We start from the raw sequence: 23,662 nt of genomic DNA, 5'->3' as shown, positions 1-23,662 counted from the left end.
TACATTGATGACTAGCTTCTCCCAAAAAATCGTAGCACCTCCCCTCGTTCCGTGCGTAGGCAGCACCGTGCAGCCCTGCAGTGCGTCTCCTCCAATGTCGGCCGCTATGCCGGCCGACCAGGTCTCTATTTTGGTCTCTTGCAGGGAGAGGACCTCTACTCGGTTTGTTCTTACTACGTCGATGATTGCTGTTTGCTTTGCCGGGCAGTTCAAGCCGCACACATTCCAGGACATGAAAATCATACTACTGTCACTCATGGGGACACGATGTTCTTCTCCGCCGACTAATCAAACTAAAGATCATAACATGATACACCTTACAGCAATCCAGGGGGCGACGACGGCCACCAGCAGGCCCAAAACCCCGTCGTCGTCCAGCACACCTCCTACCCGAAGCACTACACATGAAAACTAGCCCTAACTCAAGCTGGTAGAAGACCAGCCATCGACGGAGACTAAACAGAGATGCAACTAACATGATCAACCATGGAGAGCCTCTTCCATGCCGGCGAGTCCTGCTGTGCCGGCGGCGATCTTGAGGGCGCCCTGGTCCAGCCCGGTGAGCTTGGCGATGGCCGCAATGTCCCCGTCAGACAGGGGCTCCTGGAAACGCTTCATGAGCAGAGCCGCCACCTTTGGGGTCATCTTGTCCTTGGGGCCGAGCGCACCGAGCTCCTGCACCAAGCGTAGGACTGTGCGCTGGGGCACCAACATGGTGATGTCTGCCGCAGCTTGGCGGGCGCTGCGGCACGAGGGGGTCGACGTGGACCTGGACCTGGGGGGAGTGGAGAGGCGCGACCTCGCCATCTGCTGGCTGTCGATGATCGATGGGGGGACAGGAGTGAACAGAGCGACGGTGGCGCTTGCCCCTAGCTCTCTTCAATCTGCATGACGCCCACGCGCTCCATGACCTCAGCCAGCTGGAAACCGGCGGTTGCATTGGCAGGAGTGCTGATGCAGGGCAACAGGCAGGGAATCATCTCCGGGCTTGCAGGGTCTTTTGGTGCGAGCAGCGGGTGAGGTGGGGATCGCCCACCGTCTTCGAAGGTGAACGGAGATTGCAGCGCGTCAATCATGGTGTTCTCCATCTCCAACTGCATGCAATCCATGCGCGCAAGGGGGGAGAGCGCACGACCGGAGTTGGAGAAGCTGAAGAAACAGGCCACCGGGTCTTCTTCAGCGGCGACGGGCGGAGGGGAGGCGGAGCAGAGGGGCAGTAGCGGTGTCACGCGCAGAGGAGGCAAAGCAACATTGGAGGCTGCCTTGACGTGGCCGCGACTCTGCGATCCGCGGCGCCTGCTCACAAGCATGCGGCTGCAGCGGTGGTGGGCGCCGTCGACGACGTCCGCCCCACTCCCCTTGGCATGGCACCCAAGGCCGAGCAGGCAGTCCCGCCAGGAGCGCCCCGAGCCACCCCTGTTGTCGCCGTTGTCGTGGTCGCGCCTTGAAGCCCCGAGGATGGGGCCGCCACAGCCCGCAGCTAGGGCACGCTGACCCGAGCGGCAGCCCGGGCCTTGGCCATCTTCGACGCGCGCCACCCACGTGCCCGGCTCGACACGTGGCATGGGGCGATCATCATCATCGTCGGAGGAGGGCAGCCCGCTCTGGCCGGAGTGTGACGAACGCGGCGAGTGTGGGGTCTAGTCCTCCACCAGGTCAACATGCACCAGGAGGTCATAGCGGTGCACTCCTGGTGGCGGGGGCACACGGCGGTCCAGTGGAGCAAAGCCGACCACCTCGTCGACGCGGCCGGCGCCGCGCTTGAGCACCCAGAGCACGCGCCTCGTCGGGATGTGGGCCACATCCCAAACCCAGAGCCAGCAGGCGGAAAGTGCTTGGTGTGGCCCCGCTCAAGCGTGCGCGAGTCCAGGTGGTCGATGCGGCCGAAGTCGCCGAAAGCCTCCTCCGTCCCCTCTAGGGACCAGAACTGCATGGGAAGATCCTCGATGACGACGCGCACGTGCAGGTTCAGCAGGCTCTGGCAGCCACCAATACTAGAACGAGGATCCGATGGGGAAGATGACGCTCTCTACTACTCTATCTCTCGTTCACGGTTTTGGGTAGCGATATTTAGTATTGAAGCTTTCTTTTTTCATGTACGTCTGCATTATGTGTGTCTTGTTTGATTACTTCTTCCATTTGTTAAACCACTTGCTAGATTTCATGTACCAACTGTTGTGATCTTATTTTTCACGCAAGAACTGGAAAATGATATTTCTACAGTAATTTCATATATTAAGCCTAGGTATCATAGAAACAAAAAGAAAAGGAAAAGCAAGACTAGGGAAAATCAACCAACTCCTTGTTTAGTGAACATCATAGTAAAATCATTGTTAACTGAAATCAGATAGTACTATCAATCCAGTCTTGAAGAATGGTGAGGTTGTTTAATATGATAGCTCATGATCTTGAGGTCCTGCTTTAACAAAGTTTTACAGGATAAAATTTTTGGAGTTGTTCAAAATTTGTTATTCCTCATCATCTAAATATTCCATCATCTCATAATTATAATGTTGTCAAGTAAGAACTTCAATTTGGCGACAGTGTTCTACTTTGTTGGTTTGGCCTTTCCAGAAAGTGCACATGGAAGAGAGCAAAGGTACACCCACAAAAAACAGAGAGCAGAGGTACATAAAGTAGCAGTCAGTTATTTTAACACTACTACAGAATTATTTGCTTTCATGGAGAAGTGCAGTCGTAGAATTAGATTTTTACACTACTGCGGAATTAGCTACCAATGACAGGCCCAAAAGTCCTACTAGTGACGGGCATGATGCTCGTCTCTATCAACATGTTACGGTGTGCAGGGCGCCCCTCACTGGTATCCCTGGACAAAGTATCATACGACTCACGAGCTAAACCACTCACCGCCACTGGTAGCATGGCCCAAGTCAAAATAAGACACTGATGTGGCAGCGTTTTGCTGCCACGACAGCGTCTTGCACATTCCATTATATAAATAGTTGCATATGCATTTGTACATATCTCTGGTCCTAAAGGGGAGTATGTTGTCGTTTCGTCTCATTTCTCTTCATTGCCTCCCATCAATCGAAGACATCCCACGCCATACCAATTTTTTCCTAATGAAGCCCACCCCTCGTATTGGTTTTTACTCCGTTTTCTCCCTCCCGGTCCCCCCAGTACTCAACGCCCAAACCAACACGTCCACACCCTCGCGCGCATCACTTCCCTCACCCTGCCTCCCTTCTCTCTTCGTTTTTAAACTGGTTAGGGTTCCACTCGCAGCCACTTGCCATCCACCATGGCGCACTCAACGTTGATGATCTCCTGGCTTCACTTGGGCCTCCGTGTCGAGGCCTTCTGACTGCGCCTTTCTCTAGCCGCCTCATCACTTGGTGGCCGTCGACCTCACCTTGCTTCTCTGGTGAGTAGAGGTCCCTTCTTCCTCACTGACAAGACATCAACATCATGATGGGATCTAGCCGATGGCCTCGAGGAGAGGAGCTCCACGAGCGGGCAGGGCGACCCCGTGCCTTGGAGATGGCGACCCTCGACCCCTTCTGCAGTAGTGCACTGGACACATCCCCTTCCTCGTCTCTCTCATCACTACTGGGAAAAGGCTTATAGATGGACATAAATTTATGGCAGGCGAGGTGAGTCACCCGCCACAACTAATTTAGAAATGTAGCTGTGGCGAGTACCAAAGCTTACCCGCCACTGCTACTGACAAAGTAGTGGTGGCCATGAATACCATCCCGCCACAGGTAGACCATTTCAGAGTTGGCCGCATAATGAAACCTAACTGTGGCGGGTGGTGACACATGCTCGCCACTATTTATTTATAAATCGGTGGCGGGTGCGCCTGTTGCATGCCACAACTAAATTGTGGTAAGCACTCTTACCAGACATGGAGGACGTACATATTACGCACTCGTAGCAGTGGCAGGTTCTGTTGGCTGCTCGCCAGTGCTGTCCACTTACGTGTGGCGGGCACCCAACCACATCCGTCACACGTAGACCCACGACGCTGACTACAGTTCATTTTCCACCACCCCAAAAACCAAACAAAAATTTGCAATTTCTCCCGCCGCTCCCCCCACGCTCCCAAATCTCACCTGACTCACGGCGGCGCCCCTCGTTGCCGCCTCTCCTCCTTGCCGCCGCCCAGCCACTCATTGCTGCCCCTTCGTCGACGTGGTGTCGCGGCCCTCCTCGTCGCTGCCACGCCCCTCATTGTTGCCCCTTCATCAACGCCGTGTCGCAGCCCTCCTTGCCGCTGCGGGCATGGACTCCTCCTCCAACACAGTAGACATCTTGTTGCCGTCGCCACCGCCACCGCGAAGCTCCTCCGTGATGGCTACCCCTTCGGCCATCACGCCCTCCTCCGCCAACATCGAAGACCTCGCACCGCCTTCGGACGCCAATTGAGCCACCTCTCCGGTATGGTCAAAGTTGGGTTTGGGTAAATAGATATTTATCATGGATTAAATTTGAGTAGTGTGTCTTAGTGTTATTTGTGCTTAGGGTAACTATGAGTAGATGAGGAACATTTTGCAGGTATTGACATGAGTGCCAATGTTTTCGTGAAATGTTGATTCATTTATGTTTTGCCAAATTTTTGGCACTCGTTATGTCCTCTTTTTAGCAAAGGTCATGTCAAATTTTTCTTTCACTTTTAACTAGGATCCATTGTAGTATCGTTGGCTTATATTTGCAGGTATTGACATGAGTGCCAATGTTTTGGCGAAATGTCGATTCATTTCCGTTTCACCGAATTTCTGGCACTCGTTATGTCCTCCTTTTAGAAAAAGGTCATGTCGAATATTTCTTTCATTTTTTATGCTTGATGAATCATAATAGAACACTAAATTTTAGCAAACGCGACAAATGGATTCTGGAAAACCATCTTCTATGGACCCCTCGGCTCGGCGTTGTAAAAAGTGTTGGGGAACGTAGCAATAATTTAAATTTTTCCTACGTGTCACCAAGATCAATCTAGGAGATACTAGCAACAAGAGAGAGAGAGAGAGAGTGCATCTTCATACCCTTGAAGATTGCTAAGCGGAAGCGTTACAAGAACGTGGTTGATGGAGTCGTACTCGCGACGATTGAAACTGCGAAAGATCCGATCCAAGCACCGAACGGACGGCGCCTCCGTGTTCAACACATGTACAACCCCGGGATGTCTCCTCCTTCTTGATCTAGCAAGGGGAGAGGAGAAGTTGAGGGAGAACTCTGGCAGCACGACAGCGTGGTGGTGGAGCTTGCGGTTCTCCTGCACGGCTTCGCCAAGCACTACAGAGGAGGAGGAGGTGTTGGAGGAGGGAGGGGCTGCGCCAGGGGAAGGGGTGCCGCCACCCTCTCTCTCCCTCACTATATATAGGGCGAAGTGGGGAGGAGGAGGCGCCATAGGGTTTCCCTAGGGGAGGGGTGGCGGCCATAGGGGCAACCCTAGATGGGTTTGGGCGCCCCCACCCCTAGGAAATTTGCCCCCCAACCCGGGAGGGGAGGCTGCCCTAGGGGAGGTTCCCCCACCTCTCCAGGTTACGTGAGATGGGGTGGGAGGGTGCACAACCCCTTAGTGGGCTGGTGTGCCCCCTCCCCTTGGCCCATAAGGCCCCCCAACGCTTGCCGGGGCCTCCGAAACTCCTTTCGGTCACGCCGGTCATCACCCAGTACTCCTAGAACAATTCCGGACTCCAATACCCTTCGTCCAATATATCAATCTTCATCTCCGGACCATTTCGGAGTTCCTCTACACGTTCGGGGTCTCATCCGACACTCCGAACAACCTTCGGTAACCATAGTGGTATTCCCATTAGAACTCTAGCGTCACCGAACCTTAATTGTGTAGACCCTACGGGTTCGGGAACCATGCAGACATGACCGAGACACCTCTCCGGCCAATAACCAATAGCGGGATCTGGATACCCATATTGGCCCCACATGTTCCACGATGATCTCATCGGATGAACCATGATGTCGAGGGTTCAATCAATCCCATCTACAATTCCCTTTGTCCATTGGTATGTTACTTACCCGAGATTCGATCATCGGTATCCCCATACCTTGTTCAACCTCGTTACCAGCAAGTCTCTTTACTAGTTCCGTAATGCATGATGTCGTGGCTAACTCCTTAGTCACATTGAGCTCATTATGATGATGCATTACCGAGTGGGCCCAGAGATACCTCTCCGTCATACGGAGTGACAAATCCCAGTCTTGATTCGTGCCAATCCAACAGACACTTTCGGAGATACCTGTAGTGCACCTTTATAGTCACCCAGTTACATTGTGACGTTTGATACACCCAAAGCACTCGTACAGTATCCGGGAGTTGCACAATCTCATGGTCTAAGGAAATGATACTTGACATTAGAAAATCTCTCGCAAACGAACTACACGATCTTGTGCTATGCTTAGGATTGGGTCTTGTCCATCACATCATTCTCCTAATGATGTGATCCCGTTATCAACGACATCCAATGTCCATGGTCAAGAAATCATAACCATCTATTGATCAACGAGCTTGTCAACTAGAGGCTTACTAGGGACATGTTGTGGTCTATGTATTCACACATGTATTACGGTTTCCGGTTAATACAATTATAGCATGAACAATAGAAAATTATCATGAACAAGGAAATATAATAATAACCATTTTATTATTGCTCTAGGGCATATTTCCAATAGTCTCCCACTTGCACTAGAGTCAATAATCTTGTTCTCATCGCCATGCGATTAACACTCATAGTTCACATCGCCATGTGACTAACACCAAAAGAGTTTACTAGAGTCAATAATCTAGTTCACATCACCATGTGATTAACACCCAAGAGTTTACTAGAGTCAATAATCTAGTTCACATCACCATGTGATTAACACTCAATGAGTTCTAGGGTTTGATTATGTTATGCTTACGAGAGAGATTTTAGTCAACGGTGAGGGAGTCCTGGATTAGGGGGTCCTCGGACAGCCGTACTATGTACTTATGCCGGACTGTTGGACTATGAAGATACAAGATTGAAGACTTCGTCCCGTGTCCGGGTGGGACTCTCCTTTGCGTGGAAGGCAAGCTTGGCAATTCGGATATGTAGATTTCCTTCTCTGTAACCGACTCTGTGTAACCCTAGCCCCCTCCGGTGTCTATATAAACCAGAGGGTTTAGTCCGTAGGATAACAACAATCATAATCATAGGCTAGCTTCTAGCGTTAGCCTCTACGATCTCATGGTAGATCAACTCTTGTAATACTCATGTCATCAAGATCAATCAAGCAGGAAGTAGGGTATTACCTCCATAGAGAGGGCCCGAACTTGGGTCAACATTGTGTCCCCCGCCTCCTGTTACCATCAGCCTTAGATGCACAGTTCGAGACCCCCTACCCGAGATCCGCCGGTTTTGACACCGACATTGGTGCTTTCATTGAGAGTTCCACTGTGACGTCGAAAAAGGTTTGATGGCTCGCCTTGTTATCAAGGACAACGTCACCTCTGGGGGAGCCCTGGATTTAGGCCAAACCCTCCAACTAGGCGGCTTCGTCATGACCGCCCGTTCGGCCGCCGCGCCGATCATGACTTCTCAGGTCATGAAAAACAGCCTCCACGTCAGCTCGGAATACACCAAGCAGATGGATCCAATGGAGCTCTCGTCCTTGAACGAGCTCTTGGATTGCATCATCGCCTTGGTAGTCGCTATGGACTATGGTCGGATTGGGCTTAAACCTGAACAAAGAGAGATTAACTCTCCGCCGGTCACCCATCAGATAGTAGCGGTGGAGGAGCAATGCAGCGATTCTTCCTCTATTCCGAGGACGAACTATGTACGGATTCCCAAGCTCTCCGAGCCGGATACCCGTCTGCAAGAGGATATGACCCAAACTCCGAACTTAGAATTGGACAGCGGGCCAGAAAAATTGGGAAACATCCCAGAACCCAAACTGCCAAGTTCGGAAGTCCCTCTGCCCCTGGGTCTCAGATCGGGTCAGCGTTCAGACTTAAATCCACCCACCCACCCAGATACAAGCGATCTTTCCCACATTAGACAACAACCCCAAGAGACAGTATATCAATTTTGGGCCAGATTCCTCCTTGTAATGAGCAAGGTCAAGGATTGTCGCGAGGAAGACGCAATCTCATTCTTTTGCAAAAATTGCACGAACAAGGGAATCCTCAACACCATAAGTCGCTGTGACATATCACACTTTGATGAGTTGGTGGCCATAGTACAGAAGTACTGTGCGATGGAAAGCGCCTGGAAAACCCAAGCAAAATTCTGGGATCCTCCGACTCTCACTAACCCCCTCGTCCGAACTAAAAGGGTGCACTCTCGCAAGTCACCCGATCCAATTACAAAGAAACCAAAGCCCACTACAGGGCATGGAACCGTATTGGAGGAATGGCTCAATGGGCCATGCAAAATTCAGACCACACCGGATACCATACCAACACACAGCCTTAGAGCATGTTGGATACTTTGCCAGGTGGCCAAGAGCGGTGAGGATCTCCTCATTAACGATACCGCAGAGCATCATCCCCAGAAAACAACAATATAGTATTGGCAGTCTTCGAGACTTTCGCCTCGAATAACAGGCGCAAGAGAGCACTCCGCAGCCTCGCCAAAGTCTTCCACGTTGCAGCAATAAATCCATGGAACGACACGGCCATAACCTTCAACACCAGTGATGAACCTAAATTCCGAACAGTCCGAGCACCAGCCGCTTTGGTCCTTAGTCCAATTGTGGACAGCTTCCGGCTTACTAAAGTGCTTATGGACGGTGGCAGTGGATTAAACCTCATCTACGAGGAAACTCTCAACAAAATGAAAATAGACAAGATACGCATTGAGCAAAGCAGCATGACCTTCATAGGAATTATCCCTAGTCGGGAGGCATGATGTGCGGGAAAAATCACACTCGATGTGGTATTCGGCACGCTGGAGAATTACATGTCCGAAGAAATAACATTCCAAGTGGCCCCGTTCAGTAGAGGATACCATGCCCTTTTAGGGCGGGATGCATTCGCAAGCTTCCAAGCTATACCCCATTACGGGTACATGAAGCTCAAGATGCCCGGGCCCAATGGAATCATCACTCTAGCTAGTGATCCGGGTGTAGTGCCGAAAATAAAACCGCCACCCTGGCCCTTGAGGCATTATCCGAAGCCCTCGCGGCTGAAGAACTAACTGCGCTGCGCTCCACAGTGGACAGGGACGACGTGATACTCGACAAATGATCCAAGTCCACCTCTTTCAAAACAGCGGACAAAATAGTCAAATTCCAAGTCCACCCAACGGACTCTAGAAAAACAGCATCCATCGGGGCACATCTGAACCCCACAATAGACGCTGCACTGCGGGCGTTCTTGCTCAAGAATTGGGACATCTTCGCCTGGCACCCTTCAAACATGCCAGGTATCCCACGCAGGCTGGCCGAGCATAGCCTAAACATACTGATGGGATACAAGCCGGTCAAGCAGAATCTTCGGTGCTTTTCAGAGCCTAGCCATGGGAGAGGGGCTAGCCAAGTTACTCGAAGCCGGATTCATCAGAGAAATAAAACACTCGGACTGGCTAGCAAACTTGGTGATGGTACCAAAGAAGGACAAATCCTGGTGCCTATGTGTCGATTTCAAGGACCTCAATAAGGCTTGCCCCAAGGATCCCTTCCCTCTCCCCCGCATCGATGAAATCATCGACGCTACCGAGGGACACGACTCATTGTGCTTCCTCGACGCATACTCCTGATACGTCTCCAACGTGTCTATAATTTTTGATTGCTCCATGCTACTTTATCTACTGTCTTAGGCAATATTAGGCTTTATTATCCACTTCTATATTATTTTTGGGACTAACCTATTAACCGGAGGCCCAGCCCAGATTTGCTGTTTTATGCCTATTTCAGTGCTTCGAGGAAAAGGAATATCAGACGGAGTCAAAACGGAACGGAATCAACTGGAGAAGTTATCTTTGGAAGGAAACCCACCTGAGGGACTTGGACCCCACATCAGAAGATACGGGAGGTGCTCACGAGGGTGGGGTGCACGCCCTCCCCCCTGGGCGTGCCCCCTGCCTCGTGGGGCCCCCGTAGCTCCACCGACGTTCTCCCTGCACCCATATATACCTACGTACCCTAAAACTTCCAGAACAGAAGATAGATCGGGAGTTCCGCCGCCGCAAGCCTCTGTAGCCACCAAAAACCAATCGGGACCCTGTTTCGGCACCCTATCGGAGGGGGATCCCATCACCGGAGGCCATCTTCATCATCCCGGTGCTATCCATGACGAGGAGGGAGTAGTTCACCCTCGGGGCTGAGGGTATGTACCAGTAGCTATGTGTTTGATCTCTCTCTTGTGTTCTCTCTCGTGTTTCTCTATGGCATGATCTTGATGTATCCCGAGCTTTGCTATTGTAGTTGGATCTTATGATGTTTCTCCCCCTCTACTCTCTTGTGATGAATTGAGTTTCCCCTTTGAAGTTATCTTATCGAATTGAGTCTTTATGAGAACACTTGATGTATGTCTTGCCGTGATTATCTGTGGTGACAATGGGATATCATGTGCCACTTGATGTATGTTTTGGTGACCAACTTGCGGGTTCCACCCATGAACCTATGCATAGGGGTTGGCACACGTTCTAGACTCTCCGGTAGAAACTTTCGGGCACTCTTTGAAGTACTTCTATGTTGTTTGGATGAATCTGAGATTGTGTGATGCATATCGTATAATCATGCCCGCGGATACTTGAGGTGAAAATGGAGTATCTAGGTGACATTAGGGTTTTGGTTGATTTGTGTCTTAAGGTGTTATTCTAGTACAAACTCTTTTATAGATCGATCCGAAAGAATAACTTTGTGGTGGTTTCGTACCCGACCATAATCTCTACGTTTGTTCTCCACTATTAGTGTCTTTGGAGTGACTCTTTGTTGCATGTTGAGGGCTTTTCATATGTTTTATCTATGTTATTATTGTTGAGAGAACTTGCACTAGTGAAGGTATGAACCCTAGGCCTTGTTTCCTATCATTGCAATACCATTTACGCTCACTTTTATCGCTCGCTACCTTGCTGTTTTTATTATTTAAGATTACAAAAACCTTTATCTACCATCTATTTTGCACTTGTATCTTCATCTCTTCGCCGAACTAGTGCACCTATACAATTTACCATTGTATTGGGTGTGTTGGGGACACAAGAGACTCTTTGTTATTTGGTTGCAGGGTTGCTTGAGAGAGACCATCTTCATCCTACGCCTCCTACGGATTGATAAACCTTAGGTCATCCACTTGAGGGAAATTTGCTACTGTCCTACAAACCTATGCACTTGCAGGCCCAACAACGTCTACAAGAAGAAAGTTGTGTAGTAGACATCAAGCTCTTTTCTGGCGCCGTTGCCGGGGAGGTGAGTGCTTGAAGGTATATCTTTAGATCTTGCAATCGAATCTTTTTGTTTCTTGTTTTAGCACTAGTTTAGTTTATAAAAGAAAACTACCAAAAAAATGGAGTTGAGTTTGTCTCATACGCTTCATCTTTTTAATATCTTTCATGAAAATGATGGAAAGGAAAATTGTGCTCAAGTGCTACAAGAAGAAATCTATAGAATGTTTGGTACTAAATTTTTGAATGATGAGCATGATTGCAATGTTGTTAGTATGAATTCCTTGAATATCCATGATGCTAATGATATGCAAAGCCACAAGCTTGGGGAAGCTATGTTTGATGAAGATGGTATTTTTTGTCCCCCAAGCTTTGATGAGCAAATTTACTATGATGAAAGCATGCCTCCTATCTATGATTATTATTGTGATGACACGTATGCTTTAAAAAATAATGATAACCATGAAACGTGTCATCTTGATCTTAATTTTCAATCACATGATAGTTATTTTGTTGAGTTTGCTCCCACTTCTATTCATGAGAAGAAATTTGCTTATGTTGAGAGTAGTAAATTTTCTATGCTTGTAGATCATGAAAAGAATGCTTTAGGTGCTGGTTATATTGTTGAATTCATTCATGATGCTACTGAAAATTATTATGAGAGAGGAACATATGCTTGTAGGAATTGCCATAATGTCAAGTTTCCTCTCTATGTGCTTAAAATTTTGAAGCTATGCTTGTGTTACCTTCCTATGCTAGTTGATTATTGTTCACATAAGTTGTTTGCTCACAAAATTACTATGCATAGGAAGTGGGTTAGACTTAAATGTGCTAGTCATATGCTTCATGAGGCTCTCTTTATGTTTCAATCCTTATCTTTTATGTGAGCATCATTGTCACCATCATGCCTAGCTAAAAGGCATTAAAGAAAAGCGCTTGTTGGGAGACAACCCAATATTTATACTTACTATTTTTGTGTGTCCACATGATTATGATACTGTATTAATCATGTTTTATAGCTTTTGTTTCAATAAAGTGCCAAGTAGAACCTTTGGGAAGACTCGGGTGAAGTTTATGTGATCTTGCTGTGAAAAACAGAAACTTTAGCGCTCACGAGAATAGCTTCCATGTTTTACTGGAGAGTGCTTTTAGGTTGATTCTTTTTGCATATGATTAATATACAAATTTCTCAGGTCCAGCAATTTATTTCATAATTTGTGGGGTTCCATAAGTATACGTTTGATACAGATTACTACAGACTATTGTGTTTTTGACAGATTCTGTTTCTATGTGTTGTTTGCTTATTTTGATGAATCTATGGCTAGTATTAAGTGGTATGAACCATAGATAAGTTAGAATACAGTAGATATTACACCAATATAAATTTAGAATGAGTTCATTACAGTACCTAAGTGGTGATTTTATTTTCTTATACTAACGGAGCTTACGAGTTTTGTTTTGAGTTTTGTGTGGTTGAAGTTTTCAAGTTTTGGGTAAAGATTCGACGGACTATGGAATAAGGAGTGGGAAGAGACTAAGCTTGGGGATGACCAAGGCACCCCAAGGTAATATTCAAGGACAACTAAGAGCCTAAGCTTGGGGATGCCCCGGAAGGCATCCCCTCTTTCGTCTTCGTTCATCGGTAACTTTACTTGGAGCTATATTTTTATTCACCACATGATATGTGTTTTCCTTGGAGCGTCAATTTATTTTGTTAGTTTTTTCTTGCTGTTAGTTAGAATAATTTTTTGCATCTTTAGTTTCAATAAAAAAGTCAAGGATAGCCTTTGCCTTGCTTGTTTTGCTAGTTTGCATGTTGCTGTTTGAAAACAGAAAGTTTACCGCGGTTGCAAAAATTCCCTAGAAAAGTACGAGAATGGTATAACGTTGAATCTTTTTGCATATTGAGCTATGATAAATTTATTACAGTGGGAATTTTAGTTCATAATTTTTGGAGTCAGGGAAGTATTGATACTCTTGCTTTCTTTACAGACTGTACTGTTTTGGCAGATTGCTGTTATGGTTGCATTGTTTGCATATGCTTGCTTGTTTAATGATTCTATTTGAGGATAGGAGTATTAAATATGCAGAGGCATTTAGTATGCAATGTTGAATAATAATTAAGTGATTTGTTACAATAGAATAAGATAAGGTTTTGCATTGGTTTATACTAACCTATCTCACGAGTTCTTGTTGACTTTGTTGTGAATGAAGCTTTTGATAAAAAGAGAAACCATGATATGAGATGAATTAAGGAGACACAAAATTTCAAGCTTGGGGATGCCCAAGGCACCCCAAGATAATATTTCAAGAAGTCTCAAGCATCTAAGCTTGGGGATGCCTCGGTAGGCATCCCACCTTTCTTCATCATCAACTATCGGTTAGTATCGGTTGAGCCTAAGTTTTTGCTTCTTCACATGAGTTGTGCTATCCTTGCGTTGTAGTTTTATTTAGCTTTGCTTGCTGTTTGAATAAGTATCAAGATCTGAAATTCTTTAATGAGAGAGAGCCATACACAAATTGGAATTTGCTAGAATACTCTATGTGCTTCACTTATATCTTTTGAGCGTGATAATTTTTGCTCTAGTGCTTCACTTAGATCTTTTAGAGCACGGTGGTGGATTTGTTTTAAAGAAAGTATTGATCTATCATGCTTCACTTAGATTATTTTGAGAGTCGTTAATAGCATGGTAATTTTCTTAATGTTAATATACTTGGTGTTCAAGATATGTGAACCTTTCTTTTGAGTGAATTGAATACTAAGATAAGTTTGATGCTTGATAATTATTTTGAGATATGTAGGTGATAATATCAAAGTCGTGCTAGTTGGGTGATTATGAATTTGAGAAATACTTGTGTTGAAGTTTGCAAGTCCCGTAGCATGCACGTATGGTTAAAGTTGTGTAACAAATTTGAAACATGAAGTGTACCTGGCTTGTGCATCCTTATGAGTGGCGGTCGGGGACGAGCGATGGTCTTTTCCTACCAATCTATCCCCCTAGGAGCATGCGCGTAGTACTTGAATTTTTGATGACTTCTAAATTTTTTCAATAAGTATATGAGTTCTTTTGACTAATGTTGAGTCCATGGATTATACGCACTCTCACCTTTCCACCATTGCTAGCCTCTTCGGTACCGTGCATTGCCCTTTCTCACCTTGAGAGTTGGTGCAAACTTCGCCGGTGCATCCAAACCCCGTGATAGGATACGCTCTATCACACATAAACCTCCTTATATCTTCCTCAAAACATCCACCATACCTACCTATTATGGCATTTCCATAGCCATTCCGAGATATATTGCCATGCAACTTCCACCATCATCATGACATGCATTACTTTTGTCATATTGCCATTGCATGATCTTGTAGTTGACATCGTATTTGTGGCAAAGCCACCATGCATTATTTTTCATACATGTCACTCTTGATTCATTGCACCATCCCGGTACACCGCCGGAGGCATTCATATAGAGTCATATCTTGTTCTAAGTTTCGAGTTGTAATCCTTGTGTTGTAATTTATAGAAGTGTGATGATCATCATTATTAGAGCATTGCCCAAATAAAAAAAAGAGAAAGGCCAAAAAAAGAAAGGCCCAAAAAAGAAAAAAAAGAAAAAAAAAGGGCAATGCTACTATCTCTTTTTCCACACTTGTGCTTCAAAGTAGCACCTTGTTCTTCATATAGTGAGTCTCATATATTGTGCTTAAAAGTAGCACCTTGTTTTTCATGTAGTGAGTCTCATAAGTTGTTTTTTATACTAGTGGGAATTTTTCATTATTGAACTTGGCTTGTATATTCCTACGATGGGCTTCCTCAAATGCCCTAGGTCTTCAAGAGCAAGCAAGTTGGATGCACACCCACTAGTTTTCTTTTGTTGAGCATTCATAGCTCTAGTGAATCCGTTGCATGGCAATCCCTACTCCTCATGTTGACATCAATTGATGGGCATCTCCATAGCCCGTTGATTATCCTCATCAATGTGAGACCTTCTCCTTTTTTGTCTTCTCCACACAACCCCCATCATCATATTCTATTCCACCCATAGTGTTATATCCATGGCTCACGCTCATGTATTGCGTGAAGGTTGAAAAAGTTTGAGATTATTTAAGTATGAAACAATTGCTTGGCTTGTCATCGGGGGTATAGAAGTTGGGAACATCTTTGTGTGACGAAAATGAAGCATAGCCTAACTATATGATTTTGTAGGGATGAACTTTCTTTTGCCATGTTATTTTGAGAAGACATGATTGCTTTGATTAGTATGCTTGAAGTATTATTATTTTTGTGTCAATATGAACTTTTGTCTTGGATCTTTCGGATCTGAATATTCATATCACAATTAAGAAGATTTACATTGAAATCATGCCAAAGTATCACTCCACATCAAAAATTCTTTCTTATCATTTACCTACTCGAGGACGAGCAGCAATTAAGCTTGGGGATGCTTGATACGTCTCCAACGTATCTATAATTTTTGATTGATCCATGCTACTTTATCTACTATTTTAGGCAATATTGGGCTTTATTATCCACTTTTATATTATTTTTGGGACTAACCTATTAACTGGAGGCCCAACCCAGATTTGCTGTTTTATGACTATTTCAGTGTTTCGAGGAAAAGGAATATCAGACGGAGTCAAAACGGAACGAAATCAACTGGAGAAGTTATTTTTGGAAGGAAACCCACCTGATGGACTTGGACCCCACGTCAGAAGATACGGGAGGTGCTCACGAGGGTGGGGGGCGCGCCCTCCCCACCTGGGCGCGCCCCCTTCCTCGTGGGGCCCCCGTAGCTCCACCGACGTTCTCCCTGCACCCATATATACCTACGTACCCTAAAACTTCCAGAACAGAAGATAGATCGGGAGTTCCGCCGCTGCAAGCCTCTGTAGCCACCAAAAACCAATCGGGACCTTGTTCCGGCACCCTGCCAGAGGGGGATCCCATCACCGGAGGCCATCTTCATCATCCTGGCGCTATCCATGACAAGGAGGGAGTAGTTCACCCTCGGGGCTGAGGGTATGTACCAGTAGCTATGTGTTTGATCTCTCTCTCTCTCGTGTTCTCTCTCGTGTTCCTCTATGGCACGATCTTGATGTATCCCGAGCCTTGCTATTGTAGTTGGATCTTATGATGTTTCTCCCCCTCTACTCTCTTGTGATGAATTGAGTTTCCCCTTTGAAGTTATCTTATCGGATTGAGTCTTTATGAGGACACTTGATGTATGTCTTGCCATGATTATTTGTGGTGACAATGGGATATCATGTGCGACTTGATGTATGTTTTGGTGACCAACTTATGGGTTCCACCCATGAACCTATGCATAGGGGTTGGCACACGTTCTTGACTCCCCGGTAGAAACTTTGGGGCACTCTTTGAAGTACTTCTATGTTGGTTGGATGAATCTGAGATTGTATGATGCATATCGTATAATCATGCCCACGGATACTTGAGGTGATAATGGAGTATCTAGGTGACATTAGGGTTTTGGTTGATTTGTGTCTTAAGGTGTTATTCTAGTACAAACTCTTTTATAGATCGATCCGACAGAATAACTTTGTGGTGGTTTTGTACCCGACCATAATCTCTACGTTTGTTCTCCGCTATTAGTGTCTTTGGAGTGACTCTTTGTTGCATGTTGAGGGCTTGTCATATGTTCTATCTATGTTATTATTGTTGAGAGAACTTGCACTAGTGAAAGTATGAACCCTAGGCCTTGTTTCCTATCATTGCAATACCGTTTACGCTCACTTTTATCGCTCGCTACCTTGCTGTTTTTATTATTTCAGATTACAAAAACCTTTATCTACCATCTATTTTGCACTTGTATCTTCATCTCTTCGCCGAACTAGTGCACCTATACAATTTACCATTGTATTGGGTGTGTTGGGGACACAAGAGACTCTTTGTTATTTGGTTGCAGGGTTGCTTGAGAGATACCATATTCATCCTACGCCTCCTACGGATTGATAAACCTTAGGTCATCCACTTGAGGGAAATTTGCTACTGTCCTACAAACCTGTGCACTTGCAGGCCCAACAACGTCTACAAGAATAAGGTTGTGTAGTAGACATCAACTCCGGATACCATCAAATCAAGATGGCGGAGTCCGATCAAGCCGCAATGGCATTCATCACTCCATACGGCCCCTTCTGTTTCAACACCATGCCTTTCAGGCTCAAAAATGCCGGTGCAACCTATCAACGCATGATTCATACATGCCTGGAAAAACAAATCAGCAAAACAGTTGAGGCATACGTAGACAACGTGGTCATCAAGACCAGACATGTCGAATCTTTAATAGACGACCTGAGGCTTACGTTCGACAATCTCTGAACATATGACATCAAGCTCAATTCGGAAAATGAGTTTTCGGTGTTCCTGCCGGAAAGCTCCTGGGTTTCATCGTTTCCAATAGAGGAATTGAAGCAAATCCGGCTAAAATCTGAGCTTTGTCACAGTTGGCTACCCCAACAGACCTCAAGAAAATCCATAAATTAACTAGATGCGTGGCTGCCTTAAGCCGCTTTATCTCCCGATTGGGAGAAAAGGCACTACCTCTATATCGCCTTCTTCGACGCACCGAACACTTTGAGTGGACGGATGCGGCTAATACCGAACTGGAAAGAATAAAGGCCCTCTTGGCCAGCAACCCAATCCTGGCCGCACCAAACATCGCTGAACCCATGCTGTTATATATAGCTGCAACACACCAAGTTGTAAGCGCAGTGCTCGTCGTCGAACGAGAGGAGGACAAACATAAGTTCCCGCTTCAAAATCCAGTATACTACGTATCCACCGTCCTCACACCATGCAAGTCACGGTACCCACATTATCAAAAGATAGCATACACGGTCTTCATGGCATCCCAGAAACTACGACACTACTTTCAAGAGTGTTCAATCACGGTGGCCTCCGAAGTACCACTCAACGATATAATAAATAACCGTGATGCCACATGCCGGATTGCTAAGTGGGCATCGAGCTCTTCCCATTTGACATCATATATAAACCACGACCAGCCATTAAGTCGCAAGTACTGGCTGACTTCATCGCCGAATGGACAGAAGCCGAACTCCCTAAAGAGTACAACGCATACTCCAATTGGATCATGCACTTTGACGGCTCTAAGATGCTGGCTAGTCTGGGAGCGGGCGTTGTCCTGACACCCCCCACCGGAGATACAGTCCAATATGTACTCCAAATACTATACACATACTCCAACAATGCAGCCGAATACGAGGCTCTGTGATACGTCTCCAACGTATCTACTTTTCCAAAAACTTTTGCCCTTGTTTTGGACTCCAACTTGCATGATTTGAATGAAATAACCCGGACTGACGCTGTTTTCAGCAGAACTGCCATGATGTTGTTTTATGTGTAGAAAACAAAAGTTCTCGGAATGTCCTGAAAATCCACGGAGGCACTTTTTGGAAAATATAAAAAAATACTGGCGAAAGAATCAAGACTAGGGGTTCCACACCCTGTCCACGAGGGTGGGGGGGGCGCCCACCCCCCTGGGCGCGCCCCCTGTCTCGTGGGCCCACTGAGGCTCCGCCGACCTCAACTCCAACTCCATATATTCCGTCTCGCGAAGAAAAAAATCAAAGAGAAAGTTTCATCGTGTTTTATGATACGGAGCCGCCGCCAAGCCCTAATCTCTCTCAGGAGGGCTGATCTGGAGTCCGTTCGGGGCTCCGGAGAGGGGGATTCGTCGCCGTCGTCATCATCAACCATCCTCCATCACCAATTTCATGATGCTCATCACCATGCATGAGTAATTCCATCGTAGGCTTGGTGGACAGTGATGGGTTGGATGAGATTTACCATGTAATCAAGTTAGTTTTGTTAGGGTTTGATCTCTAGTATCCACTATGTTCTGAGATTGATGTTGCTATGACTTTGCTATGCTTAATGTTTGTCACTAGGGCCCGAGTGCCATGATTTCAGATCTGAACCTATTATATTTTCATGAATATATGTGTGTTCTTGATCCTATCTTGCAAGTCTATAGTCACCTATTATGTGTTATGATCCGACAACCCCGAAGTGATAATAATCGGGATAGTTCTCGCTGATGACCGTAGTTTGAGGAGTTCATGTATTCAGTATGTGCTAATGCTTTGGTCTGGTTCTCTATTAAAAGGAGGCCTTAATATCCCTTAGTTTCCGCTAGGACCCTGCTGCCACGGGAGGGTAGGACAAAAGATGTCATGCAAGTTCTTTTCCATAAGCACGTATGACTATATACGGAATGCATGCCTACTTTACATTGATGAACTGGAGCTAGTTCTATGCCGCCCTATGTTATAGCTATTACATGAGGAATCGCATCCGGCATAGTTATCCATCACTGATCCAATGCCTATGAGCTTTTCACATATTGTGCTTCGCTTATTTACTTTTCCGTTGCTATTGTTACAATCACTACAAAACCCAAAAATATTACTTTTGCTACCATTACCTTTATTATCATACTACTTTGCTACTAAATACTTTGCTGTAGATACTAAGTTATCCAGGTGTGGTTGAATTGACAACTCAACTGCTAATACTCAAGAATATTCTTTGGCTCCCCTTTGTCGAATCAATAAATTTGGGTTGAATACTTTACCCTCGAAAGCTGTTGCGATCCCCTACACTTGTGGGTTATCAAACCTAACTTCTGGCACCATTGCCGGGGAGCAGAGCTCTATTCTCTGAGTCACTTGGGATTTATATCTGTTGATCACTATGAAGAACTTGAAAGACGCAAAAACTACGATTTATCCCTCAACTACGAGGGGAGGTAAGGAACTGCCATCTAGCTCTGCACTAGATTCTTCTTCTGTTTTGAGTAAGCTTGCGACACCTAAACCTGCTACTGCTATGAATTCTTATATGTTGCATGTTATTGATGATGCCACTTCTGCTATGCATGATACTTATGATGAAACTACTTCTGTGCGTGATACTACTTTGCCATTAGGTGAATTTCTTGATGAACAACTTGCTAGGGCTAGAGAGAATGAAATTATTGAAGATGCTATTATTGATGATTGTGATGATGAAGGTTCTCCTAATGATTATGAATTGCCTGTTGTTCCTGAGGGTTATGTTATGGAAGAGGAAGCTGCTAGAGCTATCTTTGCTTGTAGAGATAGATATGATCTTAAGAAATTATTAGCTAAATGGAAGCAGCAGTCTCTTAGTGCTAGAATGAAACCTGACCCTGCTTTTGCTACTTCACCTATCTGTGTTAGTAATAAGGATTATGAATTCTCTATTGATCCTAAAATTATTACTTTAGTTGAATCAGATCCTTTTTATGGCCTTGAATCTGAAACTTTGTGGCACATCTTACCAAGTTGAATGATATAGCTACCCTATTTACTCATGATGATAAATCTCGCTATTATTATATCCTTAAGATATTTCCGTTCTCATTAAAGGGTGATGCTAAGACTTGGTATAATTCTCTTGCTCCTGGTTGTGTGCGTAGTCCCCATGATATGATTTATTACTTCTCTGCTAAATATTTCCCTGCTCATAAGAAACAAGCTGCCTTGCGGGAAATATATAATTTTGCAAATCAAAGAAGAGAGTCTCCCACAAGCTTGGGGGAGGCTTCTCCGATTACTTAATGCTTTGCGTGATCATCCTCTTAAGAAAAATGAAATACTTGATGTCTTTTATAATGGACTAATTGATGCTTCCAAGGACTACTTGGATAGTTGTGCTGGTTGTGTTTTCAGGGAAAGAACAGTCGACGAAGCTGAATTACTATTGAACAATATGTTGACTAATGAAAATAATTGGACTCTTCCTGAGCCAATTCCCGAGGCAATTCCTGAACCAATTGAGACAACTCCTGAGCATATTCCGAAACCCACTCCGAAGAAGAGAGGTGTTTTATTTCTCAGTCCTGAAGATATGCAAGAGGCAAAGAAATCAATGAAAGAAAAAGGTACAAAAGCTGAATATGTTAAGAATTTACCTCCTATTGAAGAAATACATGGTCTTAATATAATGCCCGTTGAAGAACCACATCGTCTTGATAACCCGACACAGGTAGTACAGGTAAATTCTCTTTATAGATATGATAAAGTTGAAGTTCCCTCTACTAAATTTCATAGCCCATGCTTAGATGAATTTGATGACTTTATGGCTAGACAAGAAAGTTTTAATGCTTATGTTGGTAGAGAGTTAAAGAATAATGCCTTCGAGATAGGACGCGTGAGCGATTATATGGCTAGAGTTAAAGTTGAACTTAAACTCGTTAGCAAATATGCTTCTATGGTTGCTACTCAAGCTGAGCAAGTACTTAATGCTCAAGATGATTTGCTTGATGAATCAAATAATAAACCTGACTTCGTTGTTAGAGTGGCTACTAGAACTGGTAGAATGACTCAGGAACCTTTGTATCCTGAAGGCCACCCTAAGAGAATCGAGCAAGATTCTCAAAGAAATAATTTAGAGGCACCTAGTTCTTCTAAAAAGAAGAAAAAGAAAAATGATAGGACTTTGCATGCTTTTAGTGAACCTGTTGTAGACACACCTGAGAATCTCAATGATATTTCTATTTCTGATGCTGAAACACAATCTGGTGATGAACATGAACCTAGTGATAATGTTAATGATAATGTTCATGTTGATGCTCAACCTAGAAAAAATAATGAAGTAGAGATTGAACCTCCTGTTGATCTTGTTAACCCACAATCAAAGAATCAACGTTATGATAAGAGAGATTTTGTCGCTAGGAAGCACGGTAGAGAAAGAGAACCATGGGTTCAGAAACCCATGCCCTTTCCTCCTAAACCATGCAAGACAAAGGATGATGAGGATTTTGAGCGCTTTGCCGAAATGATTAGACCTATTTTCTTACGCATGCGCTTAACTGATATGCTTAAAGTGAATCCTTATGCTAAGTATATGAAGGATATCATTACAAACAAAAGAAAGATACCGGAAGCTGAGATTTCCACCACGCTTTCTAATTACACTTTTAAGGGTGGAATTGTTGGAAATACGCCCTAGAGGCAATAATAAAATGGTTATTATTATATTTCCTTGTTCATGATAATTGTCTATTGTTCATGCTATAATAGTATTAACTGGAAACCGTAATACATGGGTGAATACATAGACCACAACATGTCCTTAGTGATCCTCTAGTTGACTAGCTCGTTGATCAATAGATGGTTATGGTTTCCTGACCATGGACATTGGATGTCATTGATAACGGGATCACATCATTAGGAGAATGATGTGATGGACAAGACCCAATCCTAAGCATAGCACAAGATCGTGTAGTTCATTTGCTAAAGCTTTTCTAATGTCAAGTATCATTTCCTTAGACCATGAGATTGTGTAACTCCCTGATACCGTAGGAGTGCTTTGGGTGTACCAAACGTCACAACGTAATTGGGTGAATATAAAGGTGCACTATAGGCATATCTGAAAGTGTTTGTTGGGTTGGCACGAATCGAGACTGGGATTTGTCAGTCCGTATGACAGAGAGGTATCGCTGGGCCCACTCGGTAATGCATCATCATAATGAGCTCAATGTGACTAAGTAGTTAGTCACGGGATCATGCATTACGGAACGAGTAAAGTGACTTGCCGGTAACGAGATTGAACGAGGTATTGGGATACCGACGATCGAATCTCGGGCAAGTAACGTACCGATTGACAAAGGGAATTGTATACGGGATTGCTTGAATCCTTGACATCATGGTTCATCTGATGAGATCATCATGGAACATATGGGAGCCAACATGGGTATCCAGATCCCTCTGTTGGTTATTGGCCAGAGAGATGTCTCGGTCATGTCTGCATGATTCCCGAACCCGTACGGTCTACACACTTAAGGTTCGGTGATGCTAGAGTTGTTATGGGAATTAGTGTGCAGTTACCGAATGTTGTTCGGAGTCCCGGATGAGATCCCGGACGTCACGAGGAGTTCCGGAATGGTTCGGAGGTAAAGATTTATATACGGTAAGTCCTATTTTGGCCACCGGAAAATGTTCGGAATTTTTTGGTATTGTACCGGGAAGGTTCTAGAAGGTTCTGGAGTGGGGCCCACCTGCATGGGGGGACACACATGAACGTGGGTAGTGAAGGCAAGGCCCCACACCCCTGGTCAAGGCGCACCAAGATCCCCCCTTAGAAGGAATAAGATCATATCCCGAAGGGATAAGATCAAGATCCCTAAAAAGGGGGGATAACTATCGGTGGGGAAGGAAATGATGGGATTTCTTTCCTCCCACCTTTGCCAACGCCCCAATGGACTTGGAGGGCAAGAAACCATCCCCTCCACCCCTATATATAGTGGGGAGGCGCATGGGAGCT

The 23,662-nt window shown here is 45.2% G+C and overlaps 1 pseudogene; it reads right to left on the bottom strand.

Annotated features, from left to right (window-relative positions):
- Window positions 1-912: 912 nt before the first annotated feature.
- On the bottom strand, window positions 913-1,933 carry LOC119350307 (annotated as a pseudogene).
- Between the last annotated feature and the right edge of the window lie 21,729 nt (window positions 1,934-23,662).

This window comes from Triticum dicoccoides, chromosome 1B (genome assembly GCF_002162155.2).
Source record: "Triticum dicoccoides isolate Atlit2015 ecotype Zavitan chromosome 1B, WEW_v2.0, whole genome shotgun sequence".
Taxonomy (NCBI): Eukaryota; Viridiplantae; Streptophyta; class Magnoliopsida; order Poales; family Poaceae; genus Triticum; species Triticum dicoccoides.
This window is presented reverse-complemented; position numbering and strand designations above follow the sequence as displayed.